The sequence below is a fragment of the Hemicordylus capensis genome, chromosome 12 (genome assembly GCF_027244095.1).
Source record: "Hemicordylus capensis ecotype Gifberg chromosome 12, rHemCap1.1.pri, whole genome shotgun sequence".
In the NCBI taxonomy this organism is placed as follows: domain Eukaryota; kingdom Metazoa; phylum Chordata; class Lepidosauria; order Squamata; family Cordylidae; genus Hemicordylus; species Hemicordylus capensis.
Window position 1 is genome coordinate 13,933,851 of NC_069668.1, and position 12,219 is coordinate 13,946,069.

Sequence of the window (12,219 nt, forward strand, 5' to 3'; positions counted from 1 at the left end):
TTGGGCTGGGTCCTAGATCCAGAGAAAATTAGTCAAGACCTGCTTTGCTCCCCCTTCCCCCCGATTGTCCCCCAGTTTCTTCTTCTGTGTGCAACGCTTTTTGTTCTTGATAAATTCCGTATATTCAGCAGTATCTTCAGTCTGGTTTTGGAAAGGGTCCTTGTGGAACTATCTGGGAGAGGCTTTCCAAGGTCATTGCAAAGTTGCAATTCTTAGAATCAGCTGCGGACTGTAGCTGTACAGCGTCAGTAAATAGGAATACGACAAATATTGATACCCCGCTTCTCAAGAAAAGTCCCCCAAGTGGTTTGCATCAATAGAAATACATGATTAAAATGGGTCCCTGTCCCCAAAGGGCTCACAGTCTAAGATGGACACCAGCAACAGCCTTCAGTGGGTGGCAGCCTACCTTGCAGGAGCGGTGTGCTCCCAAAGTGAGATCAGAGCAATCTCTCTGCTGAGGGGGATTCCAAGGAAAACGTGATTAATACCCCCACCCCTCCGCCTCTGGGTCAATGTTTTCAAGACTGCTAAAAAGGGCGGAGAAGTGACATTGCGGTAATTCCAGGCAATGTGCATGAAATCCCAGAAGCAGAGAGTCTTAGAAAAAGCTGGGCGGGTCTGGCAATATTAGCAGGTGAGTCATTTACCGTAAGATGTGAAGAGAGTGGACAGAGAGACTGTTCTCCCTCTCTCACAACACTAGAACCAGGGATCATGCCATGAAATGGAAGGTGGGGAAATTTAGGAAGGACCTTTTCACGCACTGCAGAATCAACCTGTGGAATTCTGTGCTACTGGATGTGGTGAGGACCACTAGCTTGGGTGGCTTTAAGAGTGGCTTAGACCAATTCACAGAGGACAGCTCTATCAAGGGCTACTAGTCTGGTGGCTGTGGGCCACCTCCAGCCTCAGAGGTAGGCAAGGTGCCTCTGAATACTCCTTGCAGGGGAGCAACATGGCAGGAGAGAAGGCATGGCCCCCCCCTCTTGCCTGTGGGCTTCTCAGAGGCCCCTGGTAGGAGGAGGCTGGGCTAAATTGGCCTTGCGCCTGATCCAGCAGGGTTGTTGCTATGTTCGTAGGAGAACCTTTGGCTCCTCAAGCACCCTCTGCTTTCACAATATTTCTTCTCTTTGGCTTTCCCCACAGCATTGCTCTTGCACCTGACCACATTTCTCTCCCCTCGTAGTGCTGGAAATGTCCAGGAAGATTCAAAAGCCTTTCCGGGGCCAGGCCTGGAGCGTTGAAGAGACCTTGGATCTTCTGGCAAGGAGGTCATCCAGGATCAGCTCAGCAGCTGCCATCCCAATATCGAGGTCATCAAGCACATTGCCGGTAAAATGGCCGAACGGGGCCATCAACGCAATGCTGAGCAGAGCCGGTCAAAGACCAAGTGCTCGAGGCAGCAGTGTAAGAACTCAGACTCTGGGAAAGGCTGCAAGCATGATAAACAGCTGCGCGAGATTCTCAAGAGGGATCCGAGTGCGCCATCCAAACCGGCCGTCACTCCCAGCCTGGAAGCCCAACGCTCACCGATCGCAGAGCCTGGACCACAGGAGCGGTTCACCCCTGCCCGGGTCACCGTCAGCATGGATCTTCCCTCCAGAGCCAAAGGTCTCACGGGGGCTGCTGCTTCAGCTTCCGACTAGGCTTTCTGTCTGTGTGCCCACCTCTGGGCTTCAGCAAACCATCTTAGTTTTCTGACACAGACAGTCACAGGCACAGCGGAAGCTGCCTTCTGCCGTGTCAGGCCCTTGCTCTACCTAGCTCTACAGGATTGTCTTCACAGACTGGCAGCGGCTTCTCCTCCAAGGCTGCAGGCAGGCAGGACTCTCTCTCGGCCCTCTCTTGGAGATGCTGCCAAGGAGGGAACTTGGGACCTTCTGCAAACAAGCACGCAGATGCTCTTCCCAAAGGGGCCGCGTCCCCTCAGGGGAATCTCTCCCGGTGCTCACACCTGGAGTCTCCCATTCAAAGGCAACCCAGGGTGGACCCTGCTTAGCAAAGGGGACAGCTCATGCTTGCTCCCACAGGTCCAGTTCTCCTCCCTGATTTATGCTCCAGACCTTGAGCTGGACGGGACTACTGGACATGTTGCTCAAGGCACATGCAATGGACTGCCCCCCTCTTTGCTGGCCCCACTGATGGATGGGGGCCAGCATGAGTGAGAGGAGGTCCTCCATCAATGCCATGCCCCCCCCCGGCTGGCCCCACTGCTGCCTCATCGGCACGGCTCTCTTTCTGGTCCCTAGCAGCCTCATCCACTGAGGCATGCGAAACGGCATGGAGTGTGCCCAGCTGGCTGGGTTATCAACAGTGTTCCCTGTACCGGGGGTTTCCCAGAGGTTGACTACAACTCCCATGATCCCCCAGGGTGAGGGTTCCTTTTGCAGCTGGGGATGCTGGGAGTTGTAGCCAGCCACCTCTGGGATTCCCTGTTACAAGGAACGCTGGTTCCCAGAAGCCTTCCCAGACGGCAGTTTGAAGCTGCCCAAAAAACCGGATGCAAAAAGTGGATTTTCTTATCCTGGATATACAGGTGAAACTCGGAAAATTAGAATATCGTGCAAAAGTCCATTAATTTCAGTCATGCAAATTAAAAGGTGAAACTGATCTAGGAGACAGACGCATTACATGCAAAGCGAGATCAGTCAAGCCTTAATTTGTTATAATTGTGATGATCATGGCGTACAGCTCATGAGAACCCCAAATCCACAATCCCAGAAAATTAGAATATTACATGGAACCAAGAAGACAAGGATTGGAGAAGAGAACAATATCGGACCTCCGAAAAGTATACAGTGTTCTGTGCTTGACTGGCCAGCAAACTCGCCTGACCTGACCCCATAGAGAATCTATGGGGCATTGCCCTAACCGATGAAGCCCGGAATGGGTATTTAAGAGAACGTCTTCTTGGTCACGGACCCCACCGCCCACTGAAGTCGTCTGGAGAGGTCCGTCTGCAGCTGCCACCGGCTCGTCTGGTGGCCACTCAGGGACGGGCCTTCTCCTCCGTCGCTGCCCCGAGGCTTTGGATCGCGCTCCCTTGTGAAATCAGAGCCTCCCCGTCTCTGACAACTTTGTAAAAGTCTTTGAAGACACATCTGTCCACCCAGGCTTTGAGCCGGTATTGTTTCGATGGTGTAAATGTTGTTTTTAGAATATCGTTTTAAAATTCTAAATTGTTGTTCCGGATTTCTTGGTTTCGTTTTTAACTAGATGATTGACTTTTGTTTCTATCTTGTTGCAAACCGCCCAGAGACGTAAGTTTTGGGCGGTATAAACGTATGTCAAATAAAATAAATAATAATGGCTGGGACACCCACAGGCTCTATCCCGGGCGACCGAGGGCAAGGCTACTGTCGCTTGCTCCCGACTGTTCCCAATATACGAACACAATGCTAGGCAGTCCATCCTAGCGGCCCCATCATTTGCATCATCTTCTTGTTTTGTTCTACCCTATCCTGGTCTTGGACCGTAATAAAGACGCCTTGAGTTTGGTCGGAGAAGGCCGAGGCGAGCGGAGGCGGCCGGCGGGAGACCCACATTCCTCTCTGCAGGGAGCACCTGTGCTCCCTGGGCGGGCTCTGGAAGCGTTTGTCTCCTGCCACGCGCAGCTTTCGGAGGTCCAGGTGGCCAGACGCCCCACGTCTCTTCCTTGCAGCAAGGCCAGTCCCAGCAGGAGTCGCTCCGGCCAGCCGGCCGGCGTCTGGCCGTGGACTTCCCTGCCCCTGTCCTGGGTCCAGCCTCTGGCATAGGAGCTCGGAGCTCGGGTCCTTCCCAAAGAGCTGCTCCCTGCGTGCGGGGTTTCTTCAGGCGGACCTCTGTGCAGTGCATCCTTCCCCTCTCGCCCCCCGGCCAGGAGGTCCCCACATCCGACTCTGTGCCCGGCTCCTGCAGGGGTGCCCTGCCTTTGAGCCCACGAGCGCTTCTGGGCATCTGTCTGTGCGCCCTCCATTCTGGAGTCTCTGGAAGGAAGCCCGTAAACCGTGGCTGCAGGCTGTGGCCCCAGTTCCCTGCCTCCAGGGCGGTGGTTGAAGCGAGACAGCAACAGCCTCCCCAGCATCTGGACTGGTCCCCGAGAGAAGCCTGGATCACTCCGGAGCAGAGCAGGACAACTGATGGCCTGTCCGTTGCCAGTCTCAATGGTGTGCCCAAATACCAGGCAGTGGCAGATATACAGCGAGTGTTTCGGGGGGTGAAGGGAAGGGGGGGGCGCCGGTGGTGACCACAAGTGATGGGTTCGGCCAGTGGCCAAGCCAGCATTTGTGGCCCTCGGACGATGTGGCTAGCAGCAGATGTCGTCGTTTCCCAGTGAGGAGCAGACCCGACCCGACCCCCGAGCCCAAGGTGGGGCCAGTCTACTGGCGCTCCCCCCACACACATCTCTGCTTGGCCATCCACTCTGGTCTCCTGGAAGTCCAGCAGCAGCAGCAGCAGCAGCAGCATCCACCTTGGGGCAGATTTGTTCTTAAATCGGGCAGACTGGGATCCCCGCGTGGGCGGGGAGGGGGGTATGGAGCCCTTTCCCTGCGTGCCAGTTCCCTAGGCAAACTCTCCGGGCCTCCAGAGGTGCCACTGCAGCCAGGACAGGAGGACAGCCCCACTGCGCCAGGCACCAGGAGGCCTCCTGTTGCCCACAGTGGCCCCCCAGATGCCTCGGGGAAGCCCACGGGCCAGAGAGGAGAGCAGGCCCTCTCATCTCCTGCTGGGGCTCCCTTGCAACTGGGATTCGGAGGCACTCTGCCGCGGAGGCTGGAGGGGGCCTCTAGCCCCCAGACTAGCAGCCACGGTGGTAGCCCTGCCCTCCAACAGTGGGGCTGGTTCTCAGCAGCCAAACAGCACCAGAGCGCGGGAGTCGCTTCCTCCGCGGTTAGAGTGGCCCACATTTCATAGCCAGAATGAGGGGTGTGTGTGTGTTATCATGGATGGATCGGTGATGGAAGGATGTGCTACTGAATCAATGAGGGGGACCAATGCTGTCCCTCTAGGGTCCAACATCTCATCCCTGAAATGAGGGACATCCTGTGTCATGGGGGGGGCAGAGGTGTAACTAGGGAAAACAGCGCCCGGGGCAAGCACTGAAATTGCACCCCCCCCCCGCCACCCCCCCCAGCATACATCTGACTGACACACGTTTCAGAAAACTTTTATTTTAAACATTTCAAAAATTACCAAAATTACCAAAAATTTTAAAATGTGATAAATAACCCAAAATGCAATAAATAACCAAAAATGCGATAAATAACTCATTTTTTAAAAAAGAACAAACTAGGATTTGTAAAGGAATTTAAAAACCTAACTAATTAACATCTGAAGCATCGTTTACTGCTTTTTTTCGGCATAGGCTTTATTTAAAGATATTATTTTACAAATTAAGGAGAATATCTCTCTCTCATATATCTCTCATGCCAACCTTTAGTTAAAGAAATGAGACCATGCTTTAGCATCATGGGCCTGTGGGAACCAATCTGGCAAGGTACGAAAAAGCCCCTGTGAGGTACAAGCATCCTCACTCCTACATAATATACAAGGGACAAATTGTCTTGATGACTAAAAGGTGTTACTCAGCTTCTTATTGGTTTGTTGGTTTTAGTTGTTTGGGGGCAAAAAAAACCCACCCTCTCCTATGTGAAAGTATTATTTGTACATTTCTCTGTCTAGAGAAACTATTTGTATAAGCAATATACAGAAAGACGTTCTCTCCTGGCAAAGCAGAAAGGTGGCAACATTTTCTCCTTACACAACCTAGTGTTTTAATGTATCATTGAGAAAAACACACACACATGAAACCAACACGTGCACAAATTATATTGTTCCCACTGTAGTTTGAACCCAGATTATCCTTGTTATCTCTCTCTCCCATCCTGCAAAAAATAGGTATGACGCCTCTAATCACAACACTGTCATAATTTCAAGTATGTTTGTGATGCTAACATAAGCCAAATGGTGAGCAAAATGAGGTAACTTTAAAAAAGAAAAAAAGAAATCCAGCTCCTTAAAATATTGGGACTCAGCTCTCTGTTTTGGAGCTGTAATAAGCACTTTTATCAATTTGAAAAACTTAAGAAAAAGCAGGTGAAATGTGCTTTTCAGAAGGGGCCTTGCAGGATGGAATCCATGAAATGCCTGGTGGTAGATTAGCAAGACACATGAACGTATGAGATACAAAAAGCATGTGGCGCCATGTAAATTTGTTTACAAGCAATGAAATTAATTTTACAACTTGTCAGACTGTCAAGGGTATAGAAACCCCCAAAAGAGGCTCTCAATTTTTAATGTAATAGTTGTATGGCTGTATTGCACGTATCCTCCCCTTAACTTTGTAGAGCATTGATTGAAGAAATGACAGATCCACATTTGCATGTGTACAGACTCATCCTCTATCCACACATCTTCGGATGCAGCCTACAAAACTGTGTCTTTGCAGACCTGCATTACAGACCATGCAATGCACATATTTGCCTTTCGACACCTGACAACCTGCTTGCAATTGTTCTCCCAGTACTCAAGCCCTACCACCAATCCTCTCTACAGTTTCAGCCCTGCCTTACCCATCTTCTCATGTCAAGCTATCTCTAATCAGTTCTTAACAGAAGTGCGGGAAAAGTCTCATTGGGCTTTGAGATTTGCAGCCCGATCCTGTGCAGGTTTATTTAACCCACAGAACCCAGTGGGACTTTCCCCCCATTTGCAATTATGCGTCCAGACTGAAGTGGCAGTCCTGTGCCCACTTGCTTTGAAAGAAGCACCACTGAGTTCTGTGGGAGTTGCCTCAGTGCAATGGGATGGTGCCTTTGGAGAAGTCCGGCCGAGGGAAGTATCGGAGCTCCTCTATTTCAGAAGGCTGACTTGCAATGAAGAATGCCTCAAAAGACTTTCCCTAAAGGGCTTCATGTTTGCATAACAAGCAGCATCTACTGACTTAATGCCTCGCTGGACGGTGGATCAGCTCCTGCCGAAAGAGTTCTCTGGCTTCCTTCCTTCCTTCGCCGAATGGCCGCCCCTCCCCTCCCCGCCCCTCGCAGCAGGCTCTTCAGTGAGTGAGGAGCGTTCTTCTTCAGAAGGGAGAGGAAGGGGAGGAAGAGGACGAGGCAGCCAAACCAGAAGGCAGCGCGGGGCCCTTTTTCTTGGAAAAGTGGGGGAGGGAAAGCGTGAGAGGAAGAGGAGGCAACAGAAGGCGGCGCCCCCCCAAGTGCATCGGAGGAACCAAATCCGGCCCACCCCCGGCCAGCCAGGTGCAATGCCAAGCCTGCCCCCGCCCGCCCGCCCAAGTTCACGGGACATCAACCACACACCTTGTCCTGGCTGGTGCTTTATGTTACCCTAACGGAAGCGAATCCCCCGAGTGCCTCAGGCCACAGCAGAAACGCTCCTCCTCCGAGTCCGACTCCCTGCCTCGTGGCGAGCTGGGAGAAGGACGCACGCCAGCACCACGCCTGCCTGACTGGTGGCCGGGCGGGGACGGGGCGTGCGCAGCTCTTGCTGTTCGGCTCCACAGCTGATGCTGTGACCAAGACTGAGTCGACGGCGTCTGCTCTCTCTGCAGTGCAAACCGTAGGCGCCTGCCGCGCCAGAGCCGAGCAATGGGGTGGCGGCGGGACTGGGGGAGAGGGCGCCACGCTGCCGCCACCACGCGGACCCGAGCAGCTCGGAGTGCCCTGCTGGGCTTAAAAAAACAAACAAACAAAAAACAACCGGGAAAGCCAGAGGATCGGCGGGGCACTTTTTGGCGCCCACCACGTGGCCAACCAGGGTGGCGCCTGGGGCACGTGCCCCCCCGGCCCCCCTATCGTTACGCCTCTGTGTGTGTGGGGGCAGTGGGCGACCCTCTCTGCCTGGATCGGGCCCATCCGAGAGCGCTGTGGAGAAGCAGCCATCCGCCTCGAACCCGGCCACGGCTGGTTTGACCCCGATTGCCCTCGTGCTCGAGGGTTTCCCTCCTTTGCTCTTTGACACCCAGCGCCGGAGCCTCCATCGCCATGAGGCCCTCCGTGGCCTCTGCCGTCCTCCGCCCCCCGGTTGCGCCAAGGAGCCCGTCTCAGAGACAAGCCGGCCCCCAGAACTGCTGCGCGGTTGCTGCCTCTCCCCAGGCCAGCCGGGCCCCCCCTCTTCCATTACGTGCCGTACTGAGGTGGGCCAGCCCGGTGACCCTTCCAGACCGAGGGCCCTCCGGGACACAGTCAGGCATCCCTCCGTGGGCTCCTCCAGAGTAGGGATGTGCGAACCGGTTCGGATCCGAACCGGTTCGGGTCCGAACCGGTTCCGGTTCGGAGGTTCGGATCGAACCGAACCACCCCTGGTTCGGTTCGAATCCGAACCGAACTGGGGGTGGTTCGTTTCGAACCGGTTCGGACCGGTTTGGATCGGTTCGGAAAGCTGAAAATTGGTCAGATGGTAGCTGGCACCCAGGGGTACCTGTCAACCAAACCCCAAAGCAATCGGACACTCATACGATTTTTTATGAATTTTTGAAAAATATTTTTATTTTTCTCTCATAGGATATAATGGGACCCGAACCAGGCCATTATTTCTTATTGTGGAGCACTCATGGGTGCCAACAACCATGCAAACCCTGAAGCAATCAGACACCCCTATGATTTTTTATGAATATTTGAAATATTTTTAATTATTTTTCTCATTGAGTATAATGGGACCCGAACCAGTCCATATCCCCTGTTGTGGAGGACCTAGGAGCACAAAAGCAGGGTGGGTGGTAGAAAGGCATGGGTGCCTACCACCCAAAAAATCTCAAGGCAATTGGACACTCCTCTGATTATTGGTGAATTGTTAAGTGTTTTTGAATTCCTCATAGAGAATAATTAGGATTGCAGCAAATGTATAGCTTCACGTCGGGGGGAAAGGGGTGTCGTAGAGTGCAGTGTGGTGGGTGGTAGTTCCTAGGGTGGGCAAGGAAGCTATCAGAATTATTTGAAAGGAATTGGGCAAAGAGGTGATTTTTAAGTGATTTTTGAAGTTTACGCGTCTTTAAGGTTTTTCCTCATAATAAGTTATAATGGAGCTTTCAGCAGCCCTATAAGTGCACATGGGGGTGCTGGGGTGGCCCAGAGCAAGTGGTGGTGTAGTGCACATAGGGTGCCAACCACCCCCATGGGTTTCTAACCCATGGGGTACAGGGATCTCTGGTAGGGGCACCCCCATGGGTACAGGGTTCTCTTGTTTCTGAGGTATTGAGTGTGGATTCTATGATAGCAAATGAGATTTTCAATGAGACACCATCAATCCACTCTAATATGCTATCATAGAATCCACACTCCGCCTCCTGATTCTTCTCTGTGTGTGTGCTTAGTAGGGGTGTGCAATTTGGGATTTTGGGTGATTTGGCTCGGACCCGAACCGAATCACCCCTGTTCTGTTTTGTGCCCGAATCTGGGTCACCCGAATCACGCTTGATTTGGTTCGGATTTGGATTTAATCCGAATCCGAATCCGAATCGATTCGGGGGGGTAAAAAGGGGCCCAGGGGCAAAATTTTGGGGTGGAGTGGTAGTGCCCAATGGGTAGAGTCTACCACCCCAATTTCAGGGGGATTGGGCAAAGGGCTGATTTTTGGTGAATTTTTAAAGTTTTAGTGACTTTGGGGCAGTTCGGGGGCATAGCATGGGATCTGGGCAAAAGGAGTGGGGTGGGGTGGTAGTGCCTAATGGGTGCAGGCTACCACCCCAATTTCAGGGGGATTGGGCAAAGGGCTGATTTCTGGTAAATTTCTGAAAATTTCATATCTTTGGGGCATATTGGGGCATATTGGGGCAGAAAGTGGGGCCTGGGGCAGAATAGTGGGGTGTGATGGTAGTGCCTAATGGGTGGAGGCTACCACCCCAATTTCAGGGGGATTGGGCAGAGGGCTGATTTTTTGAGAATTTTTGAAGTTTGGGTGTCTTTGGGGCAGATTGGGGGCAGAAAGTGGATCTGCCCCAAAGGAGTGGGGTAGGCTGGTAGATAGTGCCTAATGGGTGGAGGCTACCACCCATCCCCAATTTAAGAGTGATTGGGCAGAGGGGTGAATTATGGTGAATTTATTTGTATGAGGTTTGTCTTCATAAGGTGAAGTGTGCTAAATTGATTACTTCCTCATATTATTCATAGTAAAGGAAAGTGTGAAAAAGTGAAAGTGGGGTCATGAGAGTTGTTTAATTGAAAAATATCTCATTTGCTATGATAGAATGAGAATTCACACCTTTTCTATTCACCATAATTCACCCCTCTGCCCAATCACTCTTAAATTGGGGATGGGTGGTAGCCTCCACCCATTAGGCACTATCTACCAGCCCACCCCACTCCTTTGGGGCAGATCCACTTTCTGCCCCCAATCTGCCCCAAAGACACCCAAACTTCAAAAATTCTCAAAAAATCAGCCCTCTGCCCAATCCCCCTGAAATTGGAGTGGTAGCCTCCACCCATTAGGCACTACCATCCCACCCCACTATTTTGGGGCAGATCCACTTTCTGCCCCCAAACTGCCCCAAAGTCACTAAAACTTCAAAAATTCTCAAAAAATCACCCCTTTGTCCAAACCCCCTGAAATTGGGGTGGTAGCCTCCACCCATTAGGCACTACCACCACACCCCACTATTCTGCCCCAGCCCCCACTTTCTGCCCCAATATGCCCCAATCTGCCCCAAAGACATGAAATTTTCAGAAATTTACCAGAAATCAGCCCTTTGCCCAATCCCCCTGAAATTGGGGTGGTAGCCTGCACCCATTAGGCACTACCACCCCACCCCACTCCTTTTACCCAGATCCCATGCTATGCCCCCAAACTGCCCCAAAGTCACTAAAACTTTAAAAAATCGCCAAAAATCAGAGGAAGGTCCAATCGACTTGAAATTTGGGTGGCAGGTAGAACACAAGGTCCCCTTTCAAACCAGCTATTTTTTGAGATCCGAACCGGTTCGTTTCGGCAAAACCAAAACCGAACCACCCTGGTCCGGTTCGGACCCGGTTCGGACCCGGTTCGGATCCGAACCGAACTGGGAGAACCGGTTTTATGCACATCCCTACTCCAGAGCTAGGCAAGGAGGCCCAACCCCGGACTTGGGGACCCAGAGGGAAGGAGCCCTCTCCCCTGGCCCGTCTGGAGACGATCCCGTCTGGAGAGGCTGCTGCCAGCGGTTGTACCTGAGGGGCCGTCTGCGTGCAAAGACGCCGACCTTCCACGGAGCTGCGGCCCCATCAGCCCACCTCCCACGTAGACACAGGGATGCAGGAAGCTTCCTTGAACCGAGCCAGGCAGGAGTTCCCCGCTGGGTGCCGTCACCCCGTCTCTGGCCTGGCCCTGCTGGGCCCCTGCAAAGTCCACGACGAGCAGGATCCCAGCTAGCAGAGGAGCACCTGGCTTCAGCCTCCCCAGAACCGCCTGCAGACCACGAGGAGCTGTGTCTACGCATGCGAGCCGGGCGCTTGGCCGGCTGTGGTCCTTGAGACCTGGAGGGGCCACCCTGCTCAAGGCCACGAGAAGCCACGATTCTTTTTTTAAATGCACAAATTCTGATTAACTGTTGTCAGTGGGCCTTGTGAGCTGAAATCAAGAGCATTTCGATATTTACGACCATTGGTCAGTTTACAAATCAATGAGAAATAGGCGGACAAAAGGAATCCTACCAGAGGTTAACAGTTGCTAGAATATAATCAAACATCAATCCCATAGAGAACCGAATTAGAAATATCAGACGAGTATGCAACTTTGACAATCCATTCTATGTTTCGCATGCATATGGTTAGTTCTTGCACTTCTTTGGCATCAAACACATTCTGATTCCTTCCCTTAATTCAAAGAACCTCAACCAAACATTTCCTCGAGAGAGCCAGCATACTTCTGTGTGGAATGATAAGCGAGGATGCCCAGACCCCATCTCATCACACAAAACTGTGAACCGCCTCCAATTCAAAGCATGACACTTGATGACAGGAATGACTTTAACCAACTGTGCCAATACTTCGTGCAAATGCAGAGGAGAGCTGGTCTTTGGGGAGCAAGCATGACCTGTCCCCTTAGCTAAGCAGGGTCTGCCCTGGTTTGCATTTGAATGGGAGACTAGAAGTGTGAGCACTGCAAGAGATTCCCGAGAAGACAAATCGCCCGCCTCAGCGTTCCTGTCCAGAAAGAAATGGCCTCAGGCTGGGTTTCCACATTCACAGCTGCCTCTTTCCCTCTCAGAAGTGCTACGCTTTTACCCCCAGCATCGACTTGGGAACTCTC